A 13,200-nucleotide genomic window follows, 5' to 3' on the forward strand; every position below is an offset into this window, starting at 1 on the left:
TCAATAGACAGCTTTCCAAGTGAAATCCTCTCTCATTCAGTGCTATATGGTCTTGCTTAACAAAAATGCATACAGCAACACATTTATTATGCTGTGGCTATTGTAATCGACTTTTAGGAAAACAAGTGGCATCGGACTTTGGACATTTTTTTTGGGGGGGGTACAAGATAGAGGTCTTCACGGGTCCAACAGGCCCTACATTCCGAGATCCGACCGGGGACCCGAGCAGGTCCAGGTCCTAAATTCTGGAATCTAGGATCTGGGTCGGGTCTGATATAATTGGCACGGGGTCTCGGGTATCTGCAATTGAAATTGATTTACCGACTGGACCCGTCCTCTGTTAATGTGAGGTGATGAGAACTGCGCGAGCTTGCTATCTGTGTCAGCCTGTCACCCTAGATCCACTTCGATTTGCTTACCGTCCCAATAGATCCACAGACGATGCAATCGCCATCACACTGCCCTATCCCATCTGGACAAGAGGAATACCTACGTAAGAATGCTGTTCATTGACTATAGCTCATTTATTAAGAATAATATATTTTTCATAGAAACGGTAGTCTATGATAGGCCTTGTATTGTCTTAACTTGTTAAAGCCTTGTTAGGCTATACAATTAAGTAGATGAATGAAATGATAATACATTACTTTTTTCCCCCCAATAACTTTTGAATATGATAGAATATTGCATTCTATTATACATCCTATGTGTATAATGTTCATTAATGTTAATTTGTGTATTAATAATAATAATAATAATAATAATAATAATCCAATAATCAGGCTGAAATGTAATATTTCTCCTATTTTTCACGTCCATATAGCCTGGACATTCGTTACCTGATTATCAAAAGCACTCTGATGTACGGACCCCCATCTAGAGAAGTTGAAAGAGAGAGGCTTAGCCATGCCAGACAGATTCCTGCAATTACCACAAGGCCTCTGATCCCACAACAGATACCAGGAAACACGACACAAGGCACCAAAACGATGTCAAGATCAGCTCCGGGATCCTTGCAGTCAGCTCTCTATCTCAATATCCCAGCCCTGGGCACGCCGGAATCACTTCACAGGTAACTTAATGAATATATTTTGTCATTTTTCTATATTAATAAAGTTTGTGGCTCACTACTAGTCCTTGTAGATTGTCATTCAGAGGTGGTCCTCTGTAGCTCAGCTGGTAGAGCACGGCGCTTGTAACGCCAAGGTAGTGGGTTCGATCCCCGGGACCACTCATACACAAAAAATGTACGCACGCATGACTGTAAGTCGCTTTGGATAAAAGCGTCTGCTAAATGGCATTTTATTATTATTATAGATTAATGTCAAACGTATTGTCTGATATTGTAAAATGTCACCATTTATTCAGGAAATGTAAAACGTTTATTTTCATTCCTTGTTCACATTAGAGAAGATGTGGCGCATCTAACAGAGTCCAGAGCAGCTTTATGCATCCCACTTGGGAGAAGGTGAATCAAGCAATGACCAGACGTCACCAACAGCCCACTCCCGTACGTACGTACACCAGAGTCTGATGTTTTATGCTACACTGTGAGAGCATCATGCGGACAGGTCAACCCCCCCAGTACAGCACTCTGTTACAAGCTATGGAGAAAGTGCCCCAATACCACCCCACCCCCCCTCTTTCTACTGGACTTTGCTCCTGAAGATAGATTCCAGAGAAGGAAAGGGATTGACAACTTGAAAACTTCCGTTGACTTTCACTTTGTACGAGTATATGCCTGTGGTAACTACCTAGGCACTGTGACGTTCACATGGAAGGTATCCTCACATAGCAATGGCGTTCATGAAGACCAGGCAAGCTTACGTCATCTCCACACTGAGCAATAGAAATACCAACATACCACACTAGAGCAATGCAAAAAGCATTCCTGAACAAATACGCACACGCTGCCAAAGTGAACAGCTACTTCCTGAGATAAATGTTATCGGTTTCTGACAGATGATAAGAGTGAACGGGGCCTACTTGATGAGGGAGTATCCTTGTTCCTACTTGATGGTGACGACCCGGACCTGATCATGGATTTAAGGAAGCTGAATGGCAAACCCACAATCCTCATTCCAGCCCCTTTTGTACAGAAGTATTTTAACGAATACACAGCTCAGGTCAACGATCGCAGACATGGGGAGTACTAGTTCTTATCTTTTGCTGTGTCAGTTGAGGACTTGCGCGACACAGTGGAAAAGCGGCTTCCACCAGAAACTAAAAACCCATCAACACAGTGGCTGCGACTGCAGTTTACACCCAAATAATCCGTGGTCCACGTCTGCTCTCCAGTACACAGGAAGGGTTGACCTCAAGTTCATGGTCCATGTCTCGGGTGATAAGAAAGGGGCAGTACAGTGGAACTACATTAAAAACGGTTTGCCTGCATGTGGCAGAAGGACTGTGAAACGTTGTGTGGATGATGAGGCAATCATCCCTGTCGGGAGAACCTGGCCAGCCTATAGGGACCTGTAACAGAGGCAGACATCCAAGCATTGCTCCCTGTGATTGGTCAGTTGTAGCAGCTGCCGACCACAATAATAATAATAATAATAATAATAATAATAATAATAATAAGCCACTTAGCAGACGCTTTTATCCAAAGCGACTTACAGTCATGCGTGCATACATTTTTGTGTATGGGTGGTCCCGGGGATCGAACCCACTACCCTGGCGTTACAGGCGCCGTGCTCTACCAGCTGAGCTACAGAGGACCATGATTACCACATCAGTGGACTTGTACCATCTGTCATGTTGATCCCAGGCATCCCAGCATCTCCATCTAGTTCATTCTACGATGGGGAAAGTTAATGTCACTGTCAAGGACAAGGTTTTCGAGCCATCGAGCCATCGAGCCCTTCGACACACAGCTGAAAATCTCAGCATCCTCAGAGGAGAGAACTACAGTGAAGACGATGTCTCTCTCAACGAGTCAATCTTGATCATTCAATCTGATGGTGGGCCAGACCACAGAACCACATGTGCCTCTGTTCAAGCATGCCACACACACTCCTGTTTGTTCAACTGGATCTTGACACGCTTATCGCCTGTAGAACAGCACCAGGTGACAGCCGGGCCAACCCTGACCGAACAGCACCAGGTGACAGCCGGGCCAACCCTGACCGAACAGCACCAGGTGACAGCCGGGCCAACCCTGACCGAACAGCACCAGGTGACAGCCGGGCCAACCCTGACCGAACAGCACCAGGTGACAGCCGGGCCAACCCTGACCGAACAGCACCAGGTGACAGCCGGGCCAACCCTGACCGAACAGCACCAGGTGACAGCCGGGCCAACCCTGACCGAACAGCACCAGGTGACAGCCGGGCCAACCCTGACCGAACAGCACCAGGTGACAGCCGGGCCAACCCTGACCGAACAGCACCAGGTGACAGCCGGGCCAACCCTGACCGAACAGCACCAGGTGACAGCCGGGCCAACCCTGACCGAACAGCACCAGGTGACAGCCGGGCCAACCCTGACCGAGATAGTTAATTCCCTTCTAAACTCGGGGCTTCAGGGAACAGCCCTGGCCAGGGAGAAGATGGAAGAATCAAATGAGAAGCGTGTGAAGAGGTGTAGCAGAATGACAAGCCTACGGGAAACAGCCACCAAACAACCAGACCTGCATATGCAGTCACTTTAACTCTACCCACATGTACATATTACCTCAACTAGCCGGTGCCCCCGCACATTGACTCTGCACCGGTACCCCCCTGTATATATAGCCTCCCTACTGATATTTTATTTTACTTCTGCTCTTTTTTTTTCTCCTCAACACTTTTTTGTTGTTGTTTTATTTTACTAGTTTTTATTAAAAAATAAATGCATTGTTGGTTAAGGGCTGTAAGTAAGCATTTCACTGTAATGTCTGCACCTGTTGTATTCGGCGCATGTGGCCAATAACATTTGATTTGATTTGAAAGAGGCTTGTGAAAGGCGTATGCATCCTGATGTGTGCTGAGTGGCCGGTTGGTTTGAGCGCCTGAAGTATAAAGGAAACACGTAGAAGTACATCAACACAGGAAGAAATTGTCAATATTGCACAACAATTCAACATCATTGACACATGCGAGGGAGAAGATCCATGCTGGTACTGCTTAATCCAGGCTCTGTCGTAGCCGGGCCGCGACCGGGAGACCCATGGGGCGGCGCACAATTGGCCCAGCGTCGTTCAGGGTAGGGGAGGGAATGGCCGGCAGGGATGTAGCTCAGTTGGTAGAGCATGGCGTTTTCAACGCCAGGGTTGTGGGTTCGATTCCCACGGGGGGCCAGTATAATTAAAAAAATTTAATAATAATAATTATATATATATATATATATATATAAAATGTATGCACTCACTAACTAAGTCGCTCTGGATAAGAGCGTCTACTAAATTACTAAAATGTAAATGTAATGAATCCTCCACGCTTGCCAGAAGAACAATTTAAGACATGAAGGTTTGTGCCTGATCCAACATTGACAGCAGACAGACGTCAGTACCAGAAATGTGATGATCTTTACAGCTTGAACACCACTGCCAAGGATAGGCCATCTCTGACACCAAATATAGAACAAGTAAAGAGGAGTGCTGACATGGTCGGCGCAAAGGTGAGAGCGACCATCAACTGTGTTGAATGTGAGAAACCAAGGCGCTTGTATGCCAAAAGCAAGCTGTCCTAAAGAAGAACAGAAAGCAGTCCAACGCATTCGGGATGAGAAATGTTTTACATGCGGTTCAGAGCTTTTCCAAGAAGTCAATCCATATCACGAGCAGATGGTTGCTAACCTGTGGAATGCTAGTGGGAGACGCAGTATTAAATCGGCAATCAGTGTAATTCCCAGATGTGTGTGTCCATTGTGGATGTCCAGATGTTCTTGACGGGGAAAGAGGTGGTGCGGCTCAAACAACAATTCCACCATGTCAGGCCAACGTGCCCAGTGTGTGTAAGCAAGAAGGAAAGCAGTTCATTACGAAAGCGCCAATAAATCTTTAAAAGAAATGAACACCCTAGAGACCAGAATAAACAACAAATAAAAAAGGACAAAACAGACCGTGCTGTCGAACAGTAAAAAGCAGCAGGTGATTGTGCTGTTGCCTCTAGACCACAGAACATTGGCCGTCATTTTCCAGACGATTCTACATGTTGAATCGCCATTGTTTGTTGACACCCAGAAAGGTGATCTACCGCACACGGACAATTTTAGTTATGGTGTCTTGTGAAGCTGTTCTTTTTTTTTTTTTTTATCCGATTTTTAAAAAAATTAAATAAAATAAATTCAGGAATAAAGAAACTGTCAACAGGTTATACTTTCCATTGTGTTTCATTTCTCATGGTTATAACATTGTGACGTCTGCAATAGCTTGGTTGCCTAGCGACAATCTTAAGATAGTTAAGTTCGTGAGAAGATATTTGAGCAGTTCGTAAGAAAATCATGAATTCTTAAGACATTTTTGAGGAATTGCACTTAACTTTTTTTTTCTTAAGAAGCTTCTTACATTAGGCCAAGGTATGATAGCAACCCATGCTTTGTTTCAGTTTACTGTTTCAAATGCTAGCGTTTTAGCATTTATGGCACTTTCGTGGTTTCATATCCAAAATCATCCATAAGTAATATCATTGAGTTACACAATACATTTTTAGATACTTTAGGATGATTCGGACATGAAGCATGAACATGCTAATACAGGTACTATTGACTTGCATTGGATTTGTGCCACAAATGCTGAAAAGTTAGCATTTTAAACAGTGGCTCGGTAAACTAAACCAAGGCATGGGTTGCTATCATACCAGAGGGGTACCCTAACGAAACAAGCTAGATCTACTCAGGGTTTTCTAAAGCTAACCAGCTTCTGTTAGCTTCACATTCCAGTTCAGGCTTCGTCTGTACTACGACGGTGGATTTCGCTCCTCCACCTGCCGCTAACTCTAGCAGGCTTGTACCATGGCTAGTGGAACGCCAAACTCCAAACTCTTATTTGAGACAATGCTGAAACATCAATCCATGGGCGAGTCAGTGCCACGTTTTCATTTGTGACAAAAAATCAAAACGAAAGAAAAGTTATCTTGCAAATTCATCAGGCTGTGGTGAAGTGCCGTCTTTATTTTATTAGTTATTGCTAATGCCGTCTTTTTCCCCCCCCACTCCTATCGATAAAAACATGTTAAGTCAACGCACAGTAACACTTTTGTATAAGATTAAAATGCATTCTATCATTACTAAATGTGTAATGTGATATTTTATTCTTTATTTTACACAAAAAAACATTTGATTGATAAAATATTTAAATCAGTCGTCTTCCTCAAATGAAAGGGATGATGACGCAATCTTTGCGAGGAAGGAAGGAATTTGATTTTATTGCTCCTTAACGCATGGCTCAGTCAATGCATTCAGGGTTAGTGGAGTTAGAGCGCCCCGGAGTAGATTAGTTCTGAAGGATTCGTTGTCATAGAAATGTAACTGGCTAAAAAGGTGAGCTACTTTTGTATGAACGGTTATCCCGAGTATGGGCTCCCGAGTGGCGCAGCGGTCTAAGGCACTGCATCTCAGTGCTTGAGGCGTCACTACAGACCCCCCTGGTTCGATTCCAGGCTGTATCACAACCGGCCGTGATTGGGAGTCCCATAGAGCGGCGCACAATTGGCCCAGCGTCGTCCGGGTTTGGCCGGTGTAGGCCGTCATTGTAAATAAGAATTTGTTCTTAACTGACTTGCCTAGTTAAATAAAGGTATAAAAATAAAATCCAGAGTTGAACAAAGTTACCTCGCTAAATCCTCAAACCTGCTTCGTAGGATACCCCTCTGGTCCATAGACTGAAAACCAATATGTAATTTGGGTTAACTATACCTTTAACAATGGGGGAGGGGGTCTTCTTTAAAACAATCATCACCAAATAACAACTTCAATGATTAATGTATCTGAACAGGGGGAAAAAAAAACACCACAAAATTAACTGAGAATACATTACATAGGATGAAGAAACAACACTCCGAGCCGCAGCACCATGCTACAGAAATACCTTATCTACATAAGTATTCAGACCCTTTGCTATGAGACTCGACATTGAGCTCAGGTGCATCCCGTTTCCACTGATCCTCCTTGAGATGTTTCTACAACTTGATTGGAGTCCACCTGTGGTAAATTCAATTGATTTGGACATGATTTGGAAAGGCACACAACTGTCTATGTAAGGTCCCACAGTTGACAGTGCATGTCAAAGCAAAAACCAAGCCATGAGGTCGAAGGAATTGTCCGTAGAGCTCCGAGACAGGATTGATTTGGAAACAAAATGCATCAGTGATTCGTATTTTCCAGCAACTTTTAAAAGGGCACAGGAATGCCCCCAGGAATGCCCCCAGGAATGCCCCCGTCTGTGTGTGTTGTATGGTGATCTACACTCTGCAGCCGTTAGCGATGATGCTAATGATAACCGTCTGCTGGTAAATAATAATAATAATAATAATAATAATAATATGGTAGATGGGAAGGCTTTCCCAAAAAACTTTCTCAATTAAAATGTTAACTACAGTGTAGCCTATGCCTACCTGTCAGAATGATATCATGATTATTTGTATCAATCCAGTGGCCATTTGTTTTGCAAACTCTGCAATCAGATGAGCGCTACAGATACATCGCTAACCAAACAATGGTCTCTGGCTGGCGCGCACTTGCTTTAAAAGGGTAACTACACCCAACATTCAACATTTCTTAAGATTTTTCCCAGACCTCAAAAGTGGTCTCCTGATGTGGTTTAAGCATTGTTGTGGTCTTAAAACATAAAATGTTGTAGTTTCTTTATTTAAAAAAAATGTATGATTTTGAGAGTGAAAACCTGAAACAAAAAAAATATTTGAGCAGATTCACAATAGCCACAATATAAAAAAAAAAAAAACATGCATTACTGTATGCATTGTTGTCAGGCAGGACCATACAGCACTGAATGAGAGCAAATTTGACTTCGAAAGTTCTCTATTAGTCAGCTACCAAAAAATGAAGTTCATCATAAATATTCATTGTTGATATTTCCACCTATTGTATCTGTGTGTTTACAGGTCTCTACTTCTAAAAAGGTGCATTACAATATCTTAATGCTGTTTGTTTCGGTATGTAGGGCTGACAACGGACTACGTGCATTCAACATTATTGCAATATCAGAGCTTGCAATATTGGGGGTTACGTGAGTTGAGGCGGTCCAATCCCCCTCCAGCAGAGCATCATTCTGCACCGTTTGAGTTAAGCGGGTGTGAACACAACATCTATCAATTTTAATGACTTTTGAAGTAAAATAATATTTTATACAACCAATCCAATTTCATATATGGGAGACCTTTAGACATATGGGAAAAAAACACGGTTGTGCTTTGCTATATATATGGGATATCTGGAAAAACGAAAGCCCTTTTTGAGAATCGGCCCTTATCTTAGATGTCGATAAGAGGTTGATAAGTTTCTGTAGCATCATGTAGACATAGAGGGGAGTTAGGGAAGGCTACCAGCAACACGCTACAGCAACACGCTACCAGCAACACGCTACAGCAACACGCTACAGCAACACGCTACAGCAACACGCTACAGCAACACGCTACCAGCAACACGCTACAGCTGTGTTGTACACTGGTTATTATCATGTGAAAGAGGACAGGGGTGCTGAAACAGCCAGTCAGGGTTAACGTGTTTAATTCAAAATCGATTATTTTCCTGCTGGTCATGACAGTATGCGCAGGGCTCATGTTTCTGGTAATGTGACCCTGTGTGGGTGTTTGTACTGTGTGTGTGTGTGTGTGTGTGTGTGTGTGTGTGTGTGACTGACTAACTGTGTGTGTGTCACCCTCTGTGTGTGTGTGTGTGGAGGGCCCCGGCGGTGTTATTTAACCCAGAATGTCACCGGTTGATTGGTGATTCTCTGCATCATGACATCATCGGCCATTACTATCAGACCGTATGGGGAACCACACACAGGGCACAGATTGACTCCTGACACCCCCCCCACACACACACACACACACACACACACACACACTTTCAGCAGGCGGCGTCATCGTTTAAAAGTTTGTTTTTTGTACATGATCTAAATCTGACCCTGTGAACCAAGCCTGCAGTTCACCCCTGTGTGTGGTTCTATTTGAGGCTCATGGTCTGCATGGTGTTGATGGAGGTGATGGGAGGGAAGGGCTGGTCCCATTTAGTCTCCGTCATTAATTCAGAGCTCTCAACTCCGTCTGTTCTGGAGAGGACAAACCCTAACCCCGGTCAGAGCCCTCCACTCCGTCTGTTCTGGAGAGGACTAACCCTAACCCCGGTCAGAGCCCTCCACTCCGTCTGTTCTGGAGAGGACTAACCCTAACCCCGGTCAGAGCCCTCCACTCCGTCTGTTCTGGAGAGGACTAACCCTAACCCCGGTCAGAGCCCTCCACTCCGTCTGTTCTGGAGAGGACTAACCCTAACCCCGGGTCAGAGCCCTCCACTCCGTCTGTTCTGGAGAGGACTAACCCTAACCCCGGTCAGAGCCCTCCACTCCGTCTGTTCTGGAGAGGACTAACCCTAACCCCGGTCAGAGCCCTCCACTCCGTCTGTTCTGGAGAGGACTAACCCTAACCCCGGTCAGAGCCCTCCACTCCATCTCCAACCCTAATCCTGGGGCTGGGCCTGTGGCAGGTGCACAGGAAGTGAGTACCATTACTGAGCAAATCACATCCTGTCTGTCGCATCACAACGCACTATGTACCTCATAGAGATAAAGATTCCTAGACAGACTGACTGTCAGACAGACACACTGACAGAAACAGACAGACAGACACAGACTAAGAGACTGACAGACAGACAGAGACTGACAGACAGAGACAGAGACTGACAGACACAGACAGAGACTGACAGACAGACAGAGACTGACAGACAGACAGAGACTGACAGACAGAGACAGAGACTGACAGACACAGAGATTGACAGACACAGAGATTGACAGACACTGACAGACAGACACAGACAGAGACTGACCACGGGTGACACCGGCTACAGAAGGGCCACGGGTGACACCGGCTACGGTCTCATCCCACAGACTGCCGTGTTGAAGGAGGGAGGGAGCTAAGCTGAGAGCGGGGCTGTCTGACAGTTACTCGGTGGTGCGCTCATGTAAAGGACGTCACTGTGCTCGCTTAACCGTACCTCTTCCTCCTGAACCAGCTCATACCGAGACTCAAAACTTGGGACCTCTGCCTCGCAAAAACACTGGTGAGCACCCTCCTGAAGCGTTCTTACCAATCGTGCTACGGCAAAAGACCCAATTCAGTAGCATAAGTGGCGGCACTTCAGGCTAAGGAGTGAGTTTCACAGATTCCCCCCCATCTGCTACACTCAGAAACAAATTAAAAAATGGCAGAGACATGCTTGGCTGCACTATTTTCCAGGTGGACTCAGACAGGAGTAGTGAATGGGCTCAATCACAACGCTGGATCTTTGGGAGAGCTCTTCTAAGGAGTGCCTCATGCTGCTCCTACAGAACACGCCAAAACATTATTAGTAATAGCCAGGGGTGCTATGCTAGCAGGGATGATAGAGGGAGGGACAGTCGCAACTCAACAATCATCTATTTGGTATTTGCAGCGCATGCTGCCCAAATTGCGCGCGCTGCCTTTCCTTCCGACTGTAGGCAACGCGATTTAAAACAATCCACAACTTATTATTTTGGGAAGCCAATGATTCTCTGTGGCCCAATCATGCTTCAGTAGCCTACTGGTTTGAACAGACATGGTGCCGACAGACATGGCAGCTCTGCTTCTAGCTCCTGAGCAACAGACATGGCAGCTCTGCTTCTAGCTCCTAAGCAACAGACATGGCAGCTCTGCTTCTAGCTCCTGAGCAACAGACATGGCAGCTCTGCTTCTAGCTCCTGAGCAACAGACATGGCAGCTCTGCTTCTAGCTCCTAAGCAACAGACATGGCAGCTCTGCTTCTAGCTCCTGAGCAACAGACATGGCAGCTCTGCTTCTAGCTCCTGAGCAACAGACATGGCAGCTCTGCTTCTAGCTCCTGAGCAACAGACATGGCAGCTCTGCTTCTAGCTCCTAAGCAACAGACATGGCAGCCCTGCTTCTAGCTCCTGAGCAACAGACATGGCAGCTCTGCTTCTAGCTCCTGAGCAACAGACATGGCAGCTCTGCTTCTAGCTCCTAAGCAACAGACATGGCAGCTCTGCTTCTAGCTCCTGAGCAACAGACATGGCAGCTCTGCTTCTAGCTCCTGAGCAACAGACATGGCAGCTCTGCTTCTAGCTCCTGAGCAACAGACATGGCAGCTCTGCTTCTAGCTCCTGAGCAACAGACATGGCAGCTCTGCTTCTAGCTCCTGAGCAACTTTGCAGTATTTTGTTTTTTTGTGTGTTATTTCTTACATTATTAGCCCAGGAAATGTTGTGTTATTACACACAGCCGGAAATAACTTTTGGATATCAGAGCGGCAGTAACTCACCAGCATTACGACCAGGAATAAGACTTTCCCCAATTGGATCCTTTGTATGTACCCCCCAGGGCAATTTAACTGATTCTAGAGGCTGATTCAAAACACAGCCGGCGGAGAAGAGGTATTCGGAGTGGACTTCTAGTCCGACTCAGGAGGCGCGCACACCATCCACCACTTCCGAGTATATTACTCGCTAATGTTCAGTCTCTGGATAATAAAGTAGATGAGCTCAGGGCGAGAATCTCCTTCCAGAGAGACTTCAGGGATTGTAACATACTCTGTTTCACGGAATCATGGCTCTCTCGGGATATACTGTCCCCGTCCATACAGCCAGCTGGGTTCTCAGTACATCGCGCAGACAGGAATAAATAACTCTCCGGGAAGAAGAAAGGCGGGGGTGTGTGTTTAATGATTAACCACTCATGGTGTGATTGTGATAACATACAGGAACTCAAGTCCTTCTGTTCACCCGACCTAGAATACCTCACAATCAAATGCCGACCGTATTACCTCCCAAGAGAATTATCTTCGGTTATAGTCACAGCCGTGTATATTCCCCCTCAAGCCGATACCACGACGGCCATCAAAGAACTTCACTGGGCTTTATGCAAACTGGAAACCACATATCCTGAGGCCGCATTTATTGTAGCTGGGGATTTTAACAAAACAAATTTGAGGAAAACGCTACCGAAGTTCTATCAACACATTAACTGTAGTACTCGCGCTGCTAAAACACTCGACCACTGCTACTCCAACTTCCGGGATGCCTACAAGGCCCTCCCCCGCCCTCCCTTCGGCAAATCTGATCACGACTCCATTTTGCTCCACCCTTCCTATAGGCAGAAACTCAAAACAGGAAGTAGTAAGGCCTATTCAACGCTGGTCTGACCAATCGGAATCCACGCTTCAAGATTGTTTTGATCACTCGGACTGGGATATGTTCCGGGTAGCCTCCGAGAATAACATTGACGAATACACGAATACAGTGACTGAGTTTATTAGGAAGGTGTATAGGAGATGTTGTACCCACTGTGACTATTAAAACCTACCCTAACCAGAAACCGTGGATAGACGGCAGCATTCGCCCAAAACTGAAAGCGTGAACCACTGCATTTAACCATGGCAAGGTGACTGGGAATATGGCAGAATACAAACAGTGTAGTTATACCCTCCATAAGGCAATCAAACAGGCAAAACATCAGTATAGAGACAAAGTGGAGATGCAATTCAACGGCTCAGACACCAGACGTATGTGGCAGGGTCTACAGACAATCACGGATTACAAAGGGAAAACCAGCCACGTCGCAGACACCGACGTCTTGCTCCCAGACAAGCTAAACACCGTCGCCCGCTTTGAGGATAACACAGTGCCACCGAAGCGGCCCGCTCCCAAGGACTGTGGGCTCTCCTTCTCCATGGCCGACGTGAGTAAGACATTTAAGAGTGTCAATCTCTCCCTATCGCAGTCTGCTGTCCCCACTTGCTTCAAGATGTCCACCATTGTTCGTTCCTGTACCCAAGAAAGCAAAGGTAACTGAACTAAATGACTATCACCCCGTAGCACTCACTTCTGTCATCATGAAGTGCTTTGAGAGGCTAGTTAAGGATCATATCACCTCTACCTTACCTGTCACCCTAGACCCACTTCAATTTGATTACCGCCCCAATAGATCCACAGACGATGCAATCGCCATCCACTGCACCCTGCCTTATCCCATCTGGACAAGAGGAATACCTATGTAAGAATGCTGTTCA

General features: G+C 45.7%; 1 protein-coding gene and 1 non-coding gene across 4 annotated transcripts in view; one reads left to right on the plus strand and one right to left on the minus strand.

The window, feature by feature from the left end:
- Window positions 1-13,200, minus strand: part of sos2 (son of sevenless homolog 2 (Drosophila)) — a 123,492-nt gene that overhangs the window by 95,985 nt on the left and 14,307 nt on the right. The window lies entirely within an intron of this gene.
- Window positions 4,200-4,280, plus strand: trnae-uuc. The gene has a single exon. It is a non-coding gene; the product is annotated as a tRNA-Glu (tRNA).

The sequence above is a fragment of the Coregonus clupeaformis genome, chromosome 25, assembly GCF_020615455.1.
Source record: "Coregonus clupeaformis isolate EN_2021a chromosome 25, ASM2061545v1, whole genome shotgun sequence".
NCBI classification, from domain to species: domain Eukaryota; kingdom Metazoa; phylum Chordata; class Actinopteri; order Salmoniformes; family Salmonidae; genus Coregonus; species Coregonus clupeaformis.